General features: G+C 39.6%; 1 protein-coding gene and 1 non-coding gene across 2 annotated transcripts in view; both read right to left on the reverse strand.

Moving 5' to 3' along the window:
* The window catches only part of FBXO34 (F-box protein 34), a 91,032-nt gene that overhangs the window by 39,131 nt on the left and 32,433 nt on the right, over positions 1-19,468 (reverse strand). The gene's annotated exons all lie outside the window — the stretch shown is intronic.
* On the reverse strand, positions 13,875-13,980 carry LOC119469064. The gene has a single exon (XR_005197883.1). It is a non-coding gene; the product is annotated as a U6 spliceosomal RNA (small nuclear RNA).

Here is a 19,468-nt window from a genome sequence, read left to right on the forward strand (position 1 = left end):
AAAAAAAAAAAAAAAAAAAAAAAAGGCAGGGGGGGTCTGAGGCAGGGAGCCAGGTGATCAGGCTCGGCGAGTTCCACCCTCACAAAAAAACAGCAATCTGAAACACTCTAGATTGAGAGGTTCACAGCAAGCACAGCTGAAAACCAGGACCGTCCGCTCTGTGGGGGAGGGGTGTCCGCCATTACCGAGGCAGTCCACCACTACTGAGGTAGTCCGCCATTGCTGAGGCAGCCCACCATTGCCGAGGCAGTCCGCCATTACAGATGGAGTCCACCATTACAGACGTGGGCCACCATTGCTGAGGTAGTTCTAACTATACCCCTATAACCATTGCTGAGGCAGTTCTAACTATATCCCTATAAACAGGACTGCAGGGAAGTTCACATGGCAGCTGGGCAGAGCCCACAGCAGCTCAGCAAAGCCTCTGCAGGCAGACAGTGACTAGGTTGTCTCCTTGCTGGGCAGGGCAGACCTGAAAAAAGGCAGCAGTGCGACAGAAACTTATAAATAAAGACCTACCTTCCTGGGACAGAGCACCAGGGGAAAAAAAGGCATTTATGAGTTCTGCTGCAGCAGACTTACACGTACCTTCCCAGCAGCTCTGAATGGAACAACAGAGCTCACAGCTCAGCACTTGAGCTCCTATAGAGGACAGACAGTCTCCTCAAGCATCTCTCTGACCCCCGTATATCCAAAGAGTCACTTCACAAAGGAGAGCTCAGACTGACATCTGGCGGGTATCCTTCTGGGACAAAGATAGCAGAAGAAGAAACTGGCAGCAATCCTCAGTATTCTGCAGCTGCTGCAGGTGATCCCTAGGCAAGCAGGGCCTGGAGTGGACCTCCAGCAGTCCTACAGCAGAGGGGCCCGACTGTTAGAAGGAAAACTAAGAAACAGAAAGAAATAACTTCATCATCAACAAACTGGACGTCCACTCAGAGACCCCATCTGAAAGTCAACAACTACAAAGACCACAGGTAAATAAATCCACAAAGATGGGAAGAAACCAGTGCTAAAAGGATGAAAACACCCAAAACCAGAATGCCTCTCCTCCTTCAAGGGATCACAACTCCTCACCAGCAAGGAAACAAGGCTAGATAGAGAATAAGTGTGATGAATTGACAGAAACAGGTTTCAGAAGGTGGGTAGTAAGAAACTTCTCTGAGTTAAAAGAACATGTTCTAATCCAATGCAAAGAAATTAAGAACCTTGAAAAAAGGTTTGACAAAATGCTAACGAGAATAAACAGCTTAGAGACAAACATAAATGAATTGATGGCACTGAAAAACATAACATGAGACCTTCACGAAGCATACACAAGCTTCAATAGCCGAACTGATCAAGCAGAAGAAAGGATATCAGAGGTTGAAGATCAACTCAATGAAATAAAACGAAAAAGCAAGATTAGAGAAATAAAAGGGCAAAAAGAAATGAACAAAGTCTCCAAGAAATATGAGACTATGTGAAAAGACCTAATCTACGTTTGATAGGCGTACCTGAATGTGACAGAGAGAATGACTCCAAGCTGGAAAATACTCTTCAGGATATTATCCAGGAAAACTTCCCCAAGCTAGCAGGGCAGGCCAATATTAAAGTCCAGGAAATAAAGAGAACACCAAAAAGATATTCCCCAAGAAGAGCAACCCCAAGGCACATAATCGTCAGATTCTCTAGGGTTGAAATGAAGGAGAAAATGCTAACGGCAGCCAGAGAGAAAGGTTGGGTTACCCACAAAGGGAAGCCCATCAGACTCTTAACAGATCTCTCAGCAGAAAGCCTACAAGCCAGAAGAGAGTGGGGGCCAATATTCAACATCCTTAAAGAAAAGAACTTTCAACTCAGAATTTCATATCCAGCCAAACTAAGCTTCATAAGCGAAGGAGAAACAAAATCCTTTACGAACAAGCAATTACTCAGAGATTTCATCATCACCAGGCCTGTTTTATAAGAGCTCCTGAAAGAAGCACTAAACAGAAAGGAACAACGAATACTAGCCACTTGAAAAACATACCAAATGGTAAAGAGCACCAACACAATGATGAAACTGCATCAACTAACGGGCAAAACAACCAATTAGCATCAAAATGGCAGGATCAAATTCACACATAAAAATATTAACCCTAAATATAAATGGGCTAAAACCCCAATCAAAAGACACAGACTGGCAAATTGGACAAAAAGCCAAAACTCATCAGTGTGCTGTATCTAGGAAACCCATCTCACATGCAAAGATACACAAAGGTTCAAATTAAAGGGATGGAGGAAGATTTATCAAGCAAACGGAGAGCAAAAAAAAAAGCAGAAGTTGCAATCCTAGTCTCTGATAAAATAGACTTTAAACCAACAAAGACCGAAAGAGACAAAGAAGGACATTACATAATGGTAAAAGGATCAATGCAACAAGAAGAGCTAACAATCCTAAATATATACACACCCAATACAGGAGCACCCAGCTACATAAAGGAAGTTCTTAATGACTTACAAAGAGACTTAGACTCCCACACAATAATAGTGGGAGACTCTAACACCCCATTGTCAGTATCAGACTGATCAACCAGACAGAAAATTAACAAGAATATCCAGGACTTGAACTCAGACCTGGACCACGCAAACCTAATGGACATTTACAGAACTCTCCATCCCAAATCTACAGAATATACATTCTTCTCAGCATCACATCACACCTACTCTAAAATTGAGCACATAATTAGAAGTAGATCACTCCTCAGCAAATGCAAAAGAACAGAAATCATAACAAACAGTCTCTCAGACCACAGTGCAATCAAGTTAGAACTCAGAATTCAGAAACTAACTCAGAATCGCACAGCTTCATGGAAACTGAACAAATGGGTCTTGAATGTTGACTGGATAAACAATGAAATGAAGGAAAAAATAAAGATGTTCTTTGAAACCAACGAGAATGAAGAAACAATGTACCAGAATCTCTGGGACACATTTAAAGCAGTGTCTAGAGGAAAATATATAGCAATAAATGCCCAAATGAGAAGCAAGGAAAGATCTAAAATCGACTCCCTATCGTCAAAATTGAAAGAGCTAGAGGAGCGAGATTAAAAAAAACTCAAAACCTAGTAGAAGACAAGAAATAGCTAAGATCAGAGCAGAACTGAAGGAGATAGGGACACAAAAAAACCCTTCCAAAATAATCAATAAATCCAAGACTTCGTTTTTCAAAAGATCAACAAAATAGACCAACAGCCAGAATAATAAAAAAGAGAGAATAATCTAACAGATGCAATAAAAAATGATAAAGGAGATATCACCACAGATGCCACAGAAATACAAACCATCATCAGAAATTATTACAAACAACTCTATGCACATAAACAAGCAAACCTGCAAGAAATGGATAAATTCCTGGACACTTGCATCCTCCCAAGCCTAAACCAGGAAGAAGTCAAAACTCTGAATAGACCAATAACAAGGGCTGAAGTTGAGGCAGCAATTAAGAGCCTACCAACCAAAAAAAGTCCAGGTCCAGATGGGTTCACAGCCAAATTCTACCGGACATACAAAGAGGAGCTGGTACCATTCCTTCTGAAACTATTCCAAACAATCCAAAAAGAGGGAATCCTTCCCAAATCACTTTATGAGACCAACATCATCCTGATAACAAAACCTGGCAGAGACTCAACAAGAAAAGAAAACTTCAGGACAATATCCATGATGAACATAGATGCAAAAATCTTCAATAAAATACTGGCAAACAGATTGCAACAGAACATCAAAAAGCTTATCCACCATGATCAAGTAGGCCTCATCCCGGGGATGCAAGGCTGGTTCAACATACGCAAGTCTATAAACATAATTCACCACATAAACAGAACCAAAGACAAAAACTACATGATTATCTCAATAGATGCAGAGAAGGCCTTTGACAAATTCAACAGCCCTTTATGCTAAAAACCTTCAATAAACTAGGTATTGATAGAATGTATCTCAAAATAATAAAAGCTATTTATGACAAACCCACAGCCAATATCATACTGAATGGGCAAAAACTGGAAGCATTCCCTTTGAAATCTGGCACTAGACAAGGATGCCCTCTCTCACCACTCCTATTCAATATAGTACTGGAAGTTCTAGTCAGAGCAATCAGGCAAGAAAAAGACATAAAGGATATTCAATTAGGAAAGGAGGAAGTCAAATTGTCTCTATTTGCAGAGAACATGTTTGTATATTTAGAATACCACATCATCTCAGCCCAAAATCTCCTGAAACTGAAAAGCATCTTCAGCAAAGTCTCAGATATAAAATCAACGTGCAAAAATCACAAGCATTCCTATACACCAGTAACAGACTTAAAGAGGGCCAAATCAAGATCGAACTGCCATTCACAACTGCTACAAAGAGAATAAAATATCTAGGAATACAACTAACGCAGGATGTAAAGGACCTCTTAAAGGAGAACTACAAACCACTGCTCAACGAAATCAGAGAGGACACAAACAGATGGAGAAACATTCCATGCTCATGGTTAGGAAGAATCAGTATCATAAAAATGACCATACCGCCCAAAGTAATTTACAGATTCAACACTATTCCCATCAAGCTACCAAGGACCTTCTTCACAGAACTGGAAAAAACCACCTTAAACCTCATATGGAACCAAAAGAGAGCCCACACGGCCAAGTCAATTCTAAGCAAAAAGAACAATGCTGGAGGCATCACAGTTCCTGACTTCGAACTATACTACAAATCTACAGTAATCAAAACAGTATGGTACTGGTACCAAAACAGAGATATAGACCAATGGAACAGAACAAGGTCTCGGAGACAACACCACACATCTACAACTATCTGATCTTTGACAAACCTGACAAAAACAAGCAATGGGGAAAGGATTCCCTGTTTAATAAATGGTGTTGGGAAAACTGGCTAGCCATGTGCAGAAAGCAGAAACGGCACCCCTTCCTGACAACTTACACTAAAATTAACACCAGATGGATTAAAGACTTAAACATAAGACCTAACACCATAAAAACCTTAGAAGAAAATCTAGGCAAAACCATTTGGGACATAGGCATAGGCAAGGACTTCATGACTAAAACACCAAAAGCACTGGCAACAAAAGCCAAAATATACAAATGGGACCTAATCAAACTCCACAGCTTCTGCACAGCAAAAGAAGCAGTCATTAGAGTGAATCGGCAACCAACAGAACAGGAAAAAATTTGCAATCTACCCATCTGACAAAGGGCCAATATCCAGAATCCACACAGAACTAAAACAAATTTACAAGAAAAAAACAAACAAGCCCGTTCAAAAGAAGGTGAAGAATATGAACAGACACTTTATAAAAGAAGACATACATGAGGCCAACAAACATATGAAAAAATGCTCATCATCACTGGTCATCAGAGAAATGCAAATCAAAACTACACTGAGATACCACCTCACACCAGTGAGAATGGCAATCATTAAAAAATCTAGAGACAACAGATGCTGGAGAGGATGTGGAGAAATAGGAACACTTTTCCACTGTTGGTAGGAGTGTAAATTAGTTCAACCATTGTGGAAGACAGTGTGGCAATTCCTCAAGGACCTAGAAATAGAAATTCCATTTGACCCAGCAATCCCATAACTGGGTATATATCCAAACGATTATAAATCGTTCTACTCTAAGGACACATGCATACAAATGTTCAGTTCAGCACTGTTTACAATAGCAAAGACCTGGAACCAACCCAAATGCCCATCGATGATAGACTGGACAGGGAAAATGTGGCATATATACACCATGGAATATTATGCAGCCATCAAAAACGATGAGTTCGTGTCCTTTGTAGGGACATGGATGGACCTGGAAACCATCATTCTCAGCAAACTGACACAAGAACAGAAAATCAAACACTGCATGTTCTCATTCATAGGAGGGTGTTGAACAATGAGAACACATGGACACAGGGAGGGGACCATCACACACTGGGGTCTGTTTCAGGCGAAATAGGAGAGGGACTGCAGGGGGTGGGGAGTTGGGGAGTGATAGCATGGGGAGAAATGCCAGATATAGGTGAAGGGGAGGAAGGCAGCAAATCACATTGCCATGTGTGTACCTATGCAACAATATATTTTTTTATTGCGTTTTAGGTTTTGGGGTACACGTGAAGAACATGTTGCATATAGTATTACATGTTCTTCACGTGTACCCCAAAACCTAAAACGCAATAAAAAACAAAACAAAACAAAAACAAAACAAATACAGGTCATGTGGTTGAACAATTACATATAGATGGTTACTTCTTTCTTTACAGAAATAAAAAATATTCCAAAATCAGTAAAAAAAATTTTACTGACTGGACATATACATGAGTTCAAATCAACAGGGGATTGGTTATGCCTATTTATAACTTAAACTGTTGAAGTTATTTACCTTTTTTTTTTTTTTCCCCAGAGGGAGTTTCACTCTTGTTGCCCAGGCTGGAGTGCTATGGCACAATCTCGGCTCACCGCAACCTCTGCCTTCGGGGTTCAAGCCATTCTTTTGCCTCAGCCTCTGGAGTAGCTCAGAATACAGGCATGTGCCACCACGCCTGGCTAATTTTGCATTTTTAGCAGAGACGAGGTTTCTCCACATTGGTCAGGCTGGTTTCAAACTCCTGACTTCAGGTGATCTGCCCACCTCTGCCTCCCAAAGTGTTGGGATTACAGGTGTGAGCCACCATGCCTTGCTTATTTAGCTATTTTTTTTTTTAAATGAAGAATTATATCCCAGACTTCTGGGTAAGGATGGTTGACTAAACACATAGCTCTTTGTTGATCCTTCCCCAAAGACCAAGGGAAATTTAAAGACAAACTCATATGGTCAAAGAGAAATGGAGATTATAGCCATAAATTTTAAAAGCTGAAAAACAAATGAGTAAGAGCTAAAGGACTCAGATATACCCCAAAACACCAAACCCTAAGGGAAGCATCAGGGAACATTCTCCTACAAAATGTTCCTAAATTAGAAATAGAAGATAATATGGGAAGGATTAACAGAAAATTTTTCTGAAATGTAATCCAGTTCCCATATTCCCTTACTTACTGGCAGGCAGGCATATGCCCACCTTTGCAAAAGGTTGAAGATGATCTCCGCATAGGGTTAAAACAGGGGATTACCTGGACTAGGGATCACCATATAAGGTGGGGCAGTTTAAGTGAACATGTCCATGCCAGATCCCAGCCCATGGTGGGCTGGTAAATGTTTACCGGCTGGGGGGAATGGGGAGAATGAGGGCAGTTATTTGTAGTATTTGCTGATTCTGTGGTAAAAAAATATCTTACCATGGCAGCTTCAAGCTACCAAATGATGTCAGTGAACACCTTTCAGAAGACATGCACAGTAGCATATTACCATACAGTAGTTCACCATACAGACAGAACAGGAGTGAATAACCTTGAGAGCATCCATAAGAACACAATGTAACAAAATAATTACAAACTGATGAGTTTTTAGTATTTACTACCTTTACTTTTTTTTTGAGACAGAGTCTCACTCTGTCACCCAGGCTGGAATGCAGTGACACAATCTCGGCTCACTGCAACCTCTACCTTCCTGGGCTCAAAGGTTTCTTCCACCTCAACCTCTCAAGTAGCTGGGACTACAAGCATGCACCACCTCGTCTGGCTAATTTTTGTATTTACCTTGTTGTTTTATATAACTGAACTATAAATCTGTATAATTTTAAATAATTATTATATTTAGCAACTGGCTTGCAAAATTTCTGAAAATTTAACACTCGGCTCCAATAAGCTAGTATGAATCATCTCTAACACATCACTTACCCAAGACCCTTCTACCAATACCGTTCCCAAAAGGCTGACACAGTTAAGGCCTTTAACTTACAGGGAGAGGAAATCTCTTTCACTGGGAAGAGATTTCTGTGGGAAATCTGATCAGTCATTAATTATCCCAAGTCATTAATTATCCCAAGAGTAGAAATGCAGAGATACTGAAAAATTCCCCAGTCTAAATTTGCCAACCAGATCATCCCACAGTGAAGCTTAGTTAGCTGATAAGCCCTACTTGCATTTTCAGAGCTTCTAATCAGCTTTTCAGAATCTTACTATTGAATATGAACAAACAGCCAAGAACTGCTAGACATCTGTAGCATAGAAGTTCGAGATAAAAGCAAGAAAAACAAACTGGAAAAAAAAAAAAAGAGACCAGGATCAACTTTATAGGCATGTGACTTGGACAGTCACACAGAGCTGTGGACTTTGAATCCGATAATTGGTTTAATACTCTGCTGTTGCTGCTCGATATTCTTTTATGTATTTATTTTTTTTAGATGATCTTGCTCTGTTACCCAGGCTGGAGTGCAGTGGCATGATCTCAGCCCAATGCACCTCAACCACTCAGATTCAAGCGTTCCTCCCACCGCAGTCACCTGAGTAGCTGAGACTACAGGCATGTGCCATAGGGCTCAAACAACTTTTTTTTTTTTTTTTTTTGGTAGAGACGGAGATTTGACATGTTGCCCAGGCTGGTCTCGAACTCCTAAGCTCAAGGGATTCATTCACCTCAACCTCCCAAAGTGCTGGGATACAGACGTGAGCCACTGCACCCAGCATGTAATGGAATTGTTTAATCAACGTTGAACAAGGGGCTCCATATTTTCATCTTGTACTCAACCCTGCAAATTATGTAATCAATTCCTGATAGAGACCATGCAGGCATAAGAAACCTCTGGAGAAAAAACAAATCATTAGTATTTTTAGAAGTATAAGGGAAAATATTAAAATGAGAGCAGTATACTATAAAAAAAAAAAAGACTAAAAGGAGATAGAGAGCAAGCACAAGTATGCTTTCTCAGTAGAAATGAAAAACTCAAAAAAAATAGAAATGAAAAAAAAAAAGGAGAAAAAACACTGGAACATTGGAAGACTAGTTCAAAATGTTCAATATCTGAGTAACAGGAGTTCAAGAGAAAACCAAAGAAGAAAAAAGGAGGAAAGAAAGTCATCAACAAAATAATGCAAAAGTAGTCCCCAGATTGCAGGGGTTCACCAATTACTCACAATGATGGAAAGGATTCATCCAGTGACTCAGCATCAAGCGCCTCACCACATTAAGGCAGATTATTGTGAAATTTCTAATGCTGAGGGAGAAAGAAAATAACTTATAACATGAAAAATCAGTAATGGCTTTGGTCTTCAAGAGCAATGCAAGAAGCATGGAAGAAACTAGAAAACAATGGAATTTGCCTTTAAAATTCCAAAGGAAAATTTTCAAGCTAAAGTTCTATACCAGCCATACAACCAAGAGTAAGAACAGAATTTTCAGCCTATTAGGATCTCAAAGTTTAACTTACATAAACCCTTTCACAGGCAGCTACTTGGAGAACCTGTTCTGCCAAAACCAAAGACTAAATCAACAAGACCTGAGATCTAAAAAAACAGGTAATCCAACACAAAGAGGTAATGAGTATCTCTAAGGTCCTGGATAAAGGGAAGTCCCAAGAAAACAGGTATGCATAAATCGAGTAGGCAACCAGTCCAGATGGTAACACATCTTCAGGCATATGAAGCTAAAAGAATACTTGAAGTGTCTGGCCTTCCTGAAAGTAAATAAGGACAACTTACAATTTGAACTAAATTAGTGAGAAGTTCATAGAAAAGTAAACAAAGAAAAATATAAATTTCATGGAAAACCAAAAGTAATAAAGTAAAAGTAGTCACAATTACTACATGGCTTAACTGTGAATAGCAATTTCAGTCTGAATGTGTCAACACTGAATACCAGTCTAAGCAATGTTATAAATACCTATACCAGGGAAATGGGGAGGGGGAAATTCCTAGGAGTGAGAAGAACTAAATCCTCATGTGCCACAATGGGAAATCAAAAGATATAACCTGAAGCTGAGAAATCAAGAAATCAGAACACAAGAACGCTGTTAAGAACATGCCTGTAATCTCAGCTACTTGGGAGGCTAAGGCAGGAGAATCGCTTGAACCTGGGATGCGGAGGTTGCAGCGAGCCAACTTGGCAATAAGAGCGAAGCTCTGTCTCAAAAACAAGCTCTTATTGCACTCCAGCCTGGGCAACAAGAGCGAAGCTCTGTCTCAAAAACAAACAAGCAAACAAACAAAACAAACAAAAAAACCACGGAGGTAAATGCAAACATAATAAGCTAAAAGAAAGCCTCCAGGAGGGTGAAGTGGGAGAACAAAGTGAGAGAAAGACAGCTGCTTTTCAAAACAAGTCTTAAACAGCTACCGACTAAACAATGCACATTTAATATTTCAATAAAAAATACAATATAAAAGCATAAGAATAGTGATATAAGTTCAAAACGTTTTAGTTCATGTCTTTTTTTTCCCCCAGATTAAATTTTTCCAACAAGGTTTTATTTTCTCCTTTCATTTATTGTGTTCTCTAATTTTTCTAAAACAAAAATTTATTGTGTGTATAATAAAAACTTGATAATTATCTTACCATTATCTTTGTATACATACCTGTTACTACTGTCTGATATGTAAATCATCTGTAACTCCATTATTTTCAGCTGTTCCTATGTCATATGATACCCCAGTCGGTTCCCAGGGAATGGACTCAAGGTGGGGACAAACATGTGTATGATACCCAACCTGGCACACCTCAGGAAGACGGCAGCTTCCCTTCCAGGAGGCGGCTCAGTAGTTTACACCAAGGTGTGTACTTGGGTACCTCTTTATCTCACATTGTTTCCTGATGCAAGGGTACATACAGTGTGTCAAAGCACTGTAAAACTGTTTCCACTTAAGTTGTGAGAAATTGATAAACACAATAAACTCTAGAATGTGCCTTAAGATGGCAACCAAATCAATTTTTTTTTGTATCTTTATTATTCCCAACACTAAATTTCAGGTTTTCAGGGCTGGGCACAGTGGCTCACGCTGTAATCCCAACACTTTGGGAGTCCGAACTGGGAAGATCACTTGAGCCTAGGAGTTCCAGACCAGGTTGGGCAAAAAAGAGAGACCTCAGCTCTCAAAAAAAAATTAGTCAGGCATGGCGACATGCCTGTGGTCTTAGCTGCCTGGGAGGCTGAGATGGGAGGATCACCTGAGCCTGGAAGGTCGAGGGTACAGTAAGCTGTGATCATGCCACTGCACTCCAGCCTGCATGGCAGACCAAGACTCTGTCTCATACGCAAAGAAGTTTCTAATGTATGTGATATGGTTAGGCTTTGTGTCCCCAGCCAAATCTCATCTTGAATTATAATCCCCATAACCCCTGAATATCAAGGGAGAGAATACATGTGTTCTCCTAATAGTGAGGTGAATTCTCACGAGATGTGATGGTTTTATAAGCATTTGGTGGTTCCTCCTGCGTCCATTCTCCCTCCTGCCACATTGTGAAGAAGGTGTCTGCTTCACTTTCTGCCATGATTGTAAATTTCCCGTGGTCTCCCCAGCCATGTGGAACTGTGAGTCAATTAAACCTCTTTTCTTTATAAATTACCCAGTCTCAGGCAGTTTTTTATAGCAGTGTGAGAACAGACTAATATAGTAAATTGGTACCAAGAGTGGGACACTGCCATAAAGATACCCAAAAATGTAGAGGTGACTTTGGAACTGGGTAAAAGGCAAAGGTAGGAACAGTTTGCAGGACTCAGAAGAAGACAGGAAGATGTGGGAAAGTTTGGAACTTCCTAGAGACTTGTTAAATGGCTCTGACCAAAATGCTGATAGCATTTTACCTCCTGGACAATGAAGTTCAGGATGAGGTGGTCTCAGATGAAGATGAGGACTTACTGGGAACTGTAAAAAAGGTGACTCTTGCTATGCTTTAGCAAAGAAACTGGCAGCATTTTGCCCCTACCCTAGAGATCTGTGGAACTTTGAACTTGAGACAGATGATTTAGGGTATCTCACAGAAGAAATGTTTAAGCAGCAAAGCTTTCAGGAGGTGACTTGGGTGCTCTTAAAAACATTCAATTCTATGCATTCACAAAGAGATGGTTTGGAATTGGAACTTATGTTTAAAAGGGAAGTAGAGCATACAAGGTTTGAAAATTTGCAGCCTAATAATGTGACAGAAAAGAAAAGCTCACTTTCTGAGGAGAAATTTGAGGCAGCTACAGAAATCTGCGTAAGTAACAGGAGTCAAATATTAATTGCCAAGACGATGGGGAAAATGTCTCCAAAGCAGGGCAGAGATCTTAACAGCAGCCCTTCCCATCACAGGCCTGGAGACCCAGGAGGAAAAAAATGGTTTCCTGGGCTAGGCCCATAGCCTTGCTGCTTTGTGCAGTCTCGGGACTTGGTGCTCTGCGTTCCAGTTGGGGTGAAAACGGGCCAGCAGACAGTTGAGGCCGTTGCTTGAAAAGGTGCAAGCCTCAAGCCTTGGCAGCTTACACACGGTGTTAGGTATGTGGGTACAAAGAAGAATTTAAGTTTGAGAACCTCCGCCTAGATTTCAGAGGATATATGGAAACCCCTGGATGATCAGGCAGAAGTTTGCCGCAGGGTGAAGTCCTCATGGAGAACCTATGCTAGGGCAGTGTGGAAGAGAAATGTGGGGTGGAAGCCCCCAGAGTCCATACCAGGGCACAGCCTAGTGGAGCTGTGAGAAGGAGGCCATCACCATCTTCCGGACCCCAGAATGGCAGGGCCGCTGACAGCTGGCACCGTGCATCTGTTTTTTGTTTTTTTGGTTTTTTTTCTCTTTTCTTTTCTTTTTTGTTTGGCACCGTGCATCTGGAAAAGTCACAGACACTCAATGCCAGCCCATGAAAGCTCCATGAGGGGGGCCGTACCCTGCAGAATCACAGGAGTGGAGCTGCCCAAGGCCACGGGAGCCCAAATCTTGCATCAGCATGACCTGGATGTGAGACATGAAGATCATTTTGGAACTTCCAATTTTTTTTTTTTTTTTTTTTTTTTTTTGAGATGAAGTCTTGCACTACTGCCTGGGCTGGAGTGCAATGGTGTGATCTCAGCTCACTGCAACCTCCACCTCCCGAGTTCACAGGATTCTCCTGCCTCAGCCTGCCAAGTAGCTGGGATTACATGCGCACACCACCATGCCTGGCTAATTTTTGTATTTATAGTAGAGGTGGGGTTTCACTATGTTGGCCAGACTGGGCTTGAACTCCTGACCTTGTGATCCACCCACCTTGGTCTCCCAAAGTGCTGGGATTACAGGTGTGAGCCACCGTGCCAGACCTGGAACTTTAAGATTTAACTAATAATTAGCTGGGCATGGTGGCAGACACCTGTAATCCCAGCTACTCTGGAGGCTAAGGGAGGAGAATCCCTTGAACCCAGGAGGCAGAAGTTGCAGTGAGCCGAGATCATACCATTGCACTCCAGCCTCAGCAACAAGAGCAAAACTCCAACTCAAAAAGACAAAAAAAAAAAAAAAAAAAAAAAAAAAAAAAAAAAAAAAAAAAAAAAAGATTTAATGACTGCCCAGCCAGATTTCAGACTTGCATGGAACCTGTAGTCCCTTTGCTTTGGCTACTTTCTCCCATTTGCAACAGGAACATTTACCCAATGCCTGTACCCCCAAGGTATCTTGGAAGTAACCAACTTGCTTTTGATTTTACAGGCTGCTATGCGGAAGGGACTTGCTTTGTCTCATATGAGACTTTGGACTTTAGGGTTAACGCTGGAACAAATTAAGACTTTAGGGGACTACTGGGAAGGCATGATTGGCTTTGAAATGTGAAAGGGAAATGAGATTTAGGAGAGGCGAGGAGCACAATGATGTGATTAGACTTTGTGTTCCCACCCAACTCTCATCTTGAAGTATAAACCACATAATCCTCACATGTCAAGTGAGAGAACAGGTGGAAGTAACTGAACCATGGGGCAGTTTCCCCCATTCTGTTCTCACGATAGTCAATGACTTCTCACAAGATCTGATGTTTTTGTTTTTTTTTTTTTTTAACATGGAACACTTCACAAATTTGCGTGTCATCCTTGCACAGGGCCATGCTAATCTTCTCTGTATCGTTCCAATTTTAGTGTATGTGCTGTCGAAGCGAGCACAATCTGATGGTTTTATAAGTGTTTGCTAGTTCCGCCTGTGTTCATTCACCCTCCTGCCACATTGTGAAGAAGGTGTCTGCTTCACCTTCCACCATGATTGTAAGTTTCCTGAGGCCTCCCAAGTCATGTGGAACTGTGAGTCAATTAAACCTCTTTCCTTTATAAATTACAGCACCTCAGGCAGTTTTTTACAGCACTGTTAGAACAGACTAATACAATATTGCAACTTGCAACATCCAGTATATTGTTTTAATGTAATCAAACAGCATTTGTTCTTATTTTGTCTTTATATATGTCTGGGTTTTTTTTGGGGGGGGGGCAGTGATAGGTTGATTCTGATCTAGCTACAAAAGTTAGTGTTATTAGAGTTTATAAAACTGTTTAGATAAGAAAATGCTATCATATCTTGTATTTAACTCCAAACTGGATGACAGTCACCATAGGATGTTTAAGAAATTTACTTAGCAAAGAGAATTGAGCCAATCTGCAGATAGATAAAGTCTACCCAAGGCAGATACACATGTTTTCACTTATTCTCTTAAGAGTGATTTGATTTGTTTGGATTTGGTATAGAATCATTTCTGGATTTGAGAAAAACTAAACAAGGTTTTAGGGCTTGTTATGTTGCTAGGCAGGCAGCCATGAAGAAACCCTAATCTAAAAGATTCTTTTTACACTTAAAATTGAGGTAGGATAGACATACCTGAAGGCATGGTCTACATTTCTCATCTTCATTCTTCCTAATGAGGCCAAAAAATTATCCTGTCTCCATTATTAATCAGTAAACCCTGGTTTGGGGTGGTGTAATCTACAGGTCCATGAGCACTCCTCACTCCCACTCTAACACCAATGAAGTACTCTCTTGGCATGAAATGTGTCTTGAATTTTTCTCTCAAACTGGCAACAACAAAAGCAACTTGCTACTGCATTTCTCTTTTTCTCAAAGCCAAATTAAATTTTGCCAATTTACACAGAGAACAAACATACTTCCACATTAATGGCTGTTACCAACTTGGTCTTAATCCAACCTTCATGTTTACACTCCAGTATTTTAGATAAACAGTACTAGTCTCTTCTCCATTCTAGGCAGCTCACAAGCTTCAAGAAGTTCAACTGGTTTCTTGCTACCTCCATCCATCCCCATCTCAACCTTCCCAAAAAAGCAACTCAAGCTTTTTATTCTGTTTTTGAAACAGCTTACTTTTTCCATCCTGAGTTTTCCCAAACTATTTCAGGGTTCTGACAATTCTGCCAGTGACTAAGTCTTCTCCTGGGAATAGCTGCCTCATTATCACTATTAAAAACAGTCACTCCTAATACTGACTGATAAGGATCAGAAAACTCATTGTTAACTCAATGCAAATTCCACCCTACTGAATCTAAAGATAAATGCATTACAAATGGAATAACAGGCTCACCAAAGGAGAGAACTCCAATGGTGTTTGTGTCACAATGAAGCTACTAAGTTTTGTATGTATTTCTAATTATTACTAATATGAAAAATTTGTTACCATTTCCTCCCTCAATAACCAGTTACTAAGAGCCAAGCAAGCAAACACACACACACACACACAAACTCAGCAGTGAATGTGCTAACATTTTTAAAGTAATGTATCCTTCCAAATGATTTTCTGTTTGAGAAATAATTCTGTGCAGTACATGTGTTGTGTGGGTAACTTTTGTTCTTGGCAAGCTAGTCCTCCTGATTGAAAAATTAGGTAAGTTTAAATAAGAAGTCTTCTCCTAAACGCTCAAATGGAACAACTGCTTACGAGCTTAATTCTTGCAAAAACGATATCCAATTAATCATAAATTTATTTTTATCATCATTTTGCTCTATCTAGCTTGCTCAGTACTAGAGGAATGTGACACAATGATAGCCCATCATTCCGGAAACCTGAGATATTGCTGTAGAGACACCTCCCTCATCCACGCACAGCCATGCTCCTGCAAAAAAACAGCAGTGTCCAGAACGTTTTTTTCTTATCAACCTTGGCCATTTTGTATTCACAAGAGTATATAACTTTCTTCCATAAACACTTCTGAAAGTGTGTAACGACTATAAACTACCAGAATACTTTTTTGAAGCAAAATGTATACACACGCACAATACCAACTATATTAAAATACAGTTAAAGTTTCAAAAACTAATGATAATACGTCTTTTTAACATATTAAATAACAAGCTCTAATAACAAGTCTATTAGTTATCATAATTTCCAAATTGTGATCAACACAAATGATATTTTCATGATGTCTGCTGATGACAAAATCACAGGTACTGGTAGAACGACAGTGGAAGGAAATGCTAAATGTCAGTCTGAGATTAGCAAAAATAAGTAACTCTTTTCTCAAATTCACAGACCTCTGAAGCTTTTAAACCATAATCATTCTGAAGCATTTAGAGAGATACTGAGATCACTTGGTTCAAACTCTTCATTTTAAAGATGAGAGAATTAAAGAGGAATTTGGAGATACTGCTTGCCTAAAGTATCTTGATTCCCAATCAAGAATCACTGTGTACTGTTTACAGTAAACCACTGTTTTCTTCTGAAAGCCTGAATCTCCAATCTAGCAATACTTAGCAGTTACAATAGAGCACGAAGAACCATAAGGTCTTATGATTCAAGCTAAGAAGACCTATTATAGTTTCTGTGTGCACCTCAGTTTCATCATCTGTTAAAAAAAGGTAATTAACCTGACTATGGAAGAACCTTAACATGAAAACTGAATTTTAAAATTCATGTTAAGTACTGCAGCGAGGTAAGGCTGCTAATGAATTCCATGAGAAACTGGACATTATTCTTTTTCATTACTGTTCTTTAAGTATCATCAAATTCTGATTTCATACATTAAATATCTTACACTATCTAACAGATCTCCTGAAGGACAAACTGACTTTAGTTATAAGCCACTTCAAATGGAAAATATGTTTAGAACAAAACACTAACTTTGGAGTCATGTATGTGCCTGTAATAAGATATATGTCTGCAATTCTATGCAAAATGCTTGTTTCCTCTGACCTTCTGTATTAGTCTGTTCTCGCACTACTAATAAAGGCCTCACAATCACAGCAGTCACATCTTACACGGCAGCAGACAAGAAACCTTGTGCAGGGGAATTCCCATTTATAAAACCATCAGATCTCCTGAGACTTAACTCACTACCAAGAGGCCAACAGTATGGGAGAAACTGCCTCCATGAGCCAATTATCTCCACCTGGCCCTGTCCTTGACACATGGGGATTATTACAATTCAAGGTGAGCCAAACCATTTCATCCTCCATTTCTAAATCAGTAAAACAGGAATAAATGCTAACATGAGACTGCCATGAAGGTCATTAAATGTCAGTTCCCTTCTCTTAAAGGTATCCATTACAAATACAAGTTAGAGGTAACCTCTTAAAGCAACAAGGAAATTTTCTAATTTCTGCATTATATTTACTTCCCCCTCCAACACTTGATAAAGTTATTTCAAATCAGAATAAAGTAGGACACAAAAAACCTTTCCTCATGTCAGTACATTGTCTCTCAGCAATTTAAACACTGAAACTACCAGCCATTTTTCCACAAAATCTTGTTTAAAAAGAAACTACACAGTAAATATGTGCAATGAAAAGTAAAAGGAATTATAACCAAATTTCTAAACCAGACAAAAGTAAATAAACATTTGGAGGACAAGAGTCACACAAAATGACAACTTAAGGATTTAATCATAGAAGTGGGGTGGGGGGGTGCCAACAGCAGCAAGGCCACTCAACTTCTTCCCACACATTGTTTTGCCTGCCTCCATTAAAAGAATTCAAAGAGGTCAGCTCTAGGCAAGTTAAAGTCAGAGTGACAAATATGCAAACACATTTTACTTGACTAGAACAACATACAGAAAATAGAGTAGGTAGTCCAGAGAACACAAAAGGCTAGTAGTACAAAGCAGATCTGCTAAAAAGGGGTGAAAAAAAACCATTATCTGTCATGCCCTCCTGTCACACCCTTTTATTTGTAGTCATAACTGCAAGCTGTTTTAAAGACAATGGCAATGTGATTAAGGGTACCTTCATGCTGTGCCAAAGCACATATACATAGCAATTTAGAACAATCAGTCTTACTTTCATGAGAGCAAAGGGTGCAGCCAAATGAAATGGGTGGATACCATATTAAACAATCTCAGAATTAGCTAATAGGATATAGGAAAAAATGATTCCAATGCAGATGCTAAGTTCCCTTCCTCCTTTACACAATAAACTTTTTTACTATTTGAAAAGCACTACTCGAGAAAGGTTTCCATTTACTAAGACCTAAACATGGCTTGTTTTTTTGTTTTTGTTTTCTTTGAGATAGAGTCTCCCTTTGTCACACAGTGGCACTATCTCAGCTCACTGCAACCTCCACCTTCCAGGTTCAAGCACTCAGCCTCCTGAGTAGCTGGGATTACAGGTGTGTGCCACCATGTTTGGTTCATTTTTGTATTTTTAGTAGAAAAAGGGGTTTCACCATGTTCATCAGGCTGGTCTTGAACCCCTGACCTCAAGTGATCTGCCCGCCTCGGCCTCCCACAGTGCTGGGATTACAGGAATGAGCCACCTCGCCCAGCCGGCCTGTTTTTAAACAAAGGTTTAAAAGACCATGTATTGACTTCCTTGTATAATCTGTTAAAATATATGCACTGGAGACTGGATTTGACATCATATAATTTTCAAAACAATGCTATGTAGAAATGACTTTAGTAGAAACCTTTAAAAATATATAAGCATTGCAACTCTAAAGAAAACCACCTGTTTCACAAACAATAAAAGTGCAAACTGAATGAAGCCAACAAGTAACAACATAAAGCCTAATGTGTGGTTTCTTGTAGGTTTCTACCGCTTTTATTCCTCAGGAAACAAATTATTCTCCCATAGGCTTTTCCTGACTCCATTTTCCCTAATCATAATGAAGTCCAAAACATTAAGCAATTAAGCAACTTTCTGGAAATTTAGTGTTCATGTAACTCAACTTCATGGCTTACTACAAGCTGAGCATAAACACAAATTGTATTTTTTTTTAATGACTGGGAAAAGAGGAGGACTATGTATTATATACATGCACACATATTTAAGTAGATCTTTAAGCTAGAAGGTCAAGTTCAGTTGATCAAACACACAACTACTCTACTACTAGACCACACAGGTTTAAAATCTGATACTGTCGTTGTGGCCTGTCATTATTTTATTTGATGCATCAGTCTAACTTAACTAGACTGTTGACAGGCTTTAGCGCAAAAATCAGAAAGGGAATGAAAAACCAGCTTCAACAATGATAAATTATGACTTTACAGTACTTGCAGTAACATGGAGAAATGTGGGGAATAAAATTCAGCTCTGGAAAAATCCTGCTATTGAGCTGATTCAGTAAAAATTTTTATGAAGTAATTTTATTGCTGACTTTCCCCCTCCCCTGTACGAGTCCTATTGCAGACTTTTAAGACTTTGTTTTTTTGTTTTTTTTTTTTT

This window comes from Cebus imitator, unplaced genomic scaffold (assembly GCF_001604975.1).
Source record: "Cebus imitator isolate Cc_AM_T3 unplaced genomic scaffold, Cebus_imitator-1.0 Scaffold560, whole genome shotgun sequence".
NCBI classification, from domain to species: domain Eukaryota; kingdom Metazoa; phylum Chordata; class Mammalia; order Primates; family Cebidae; genus Cebus; species Cebus imitator.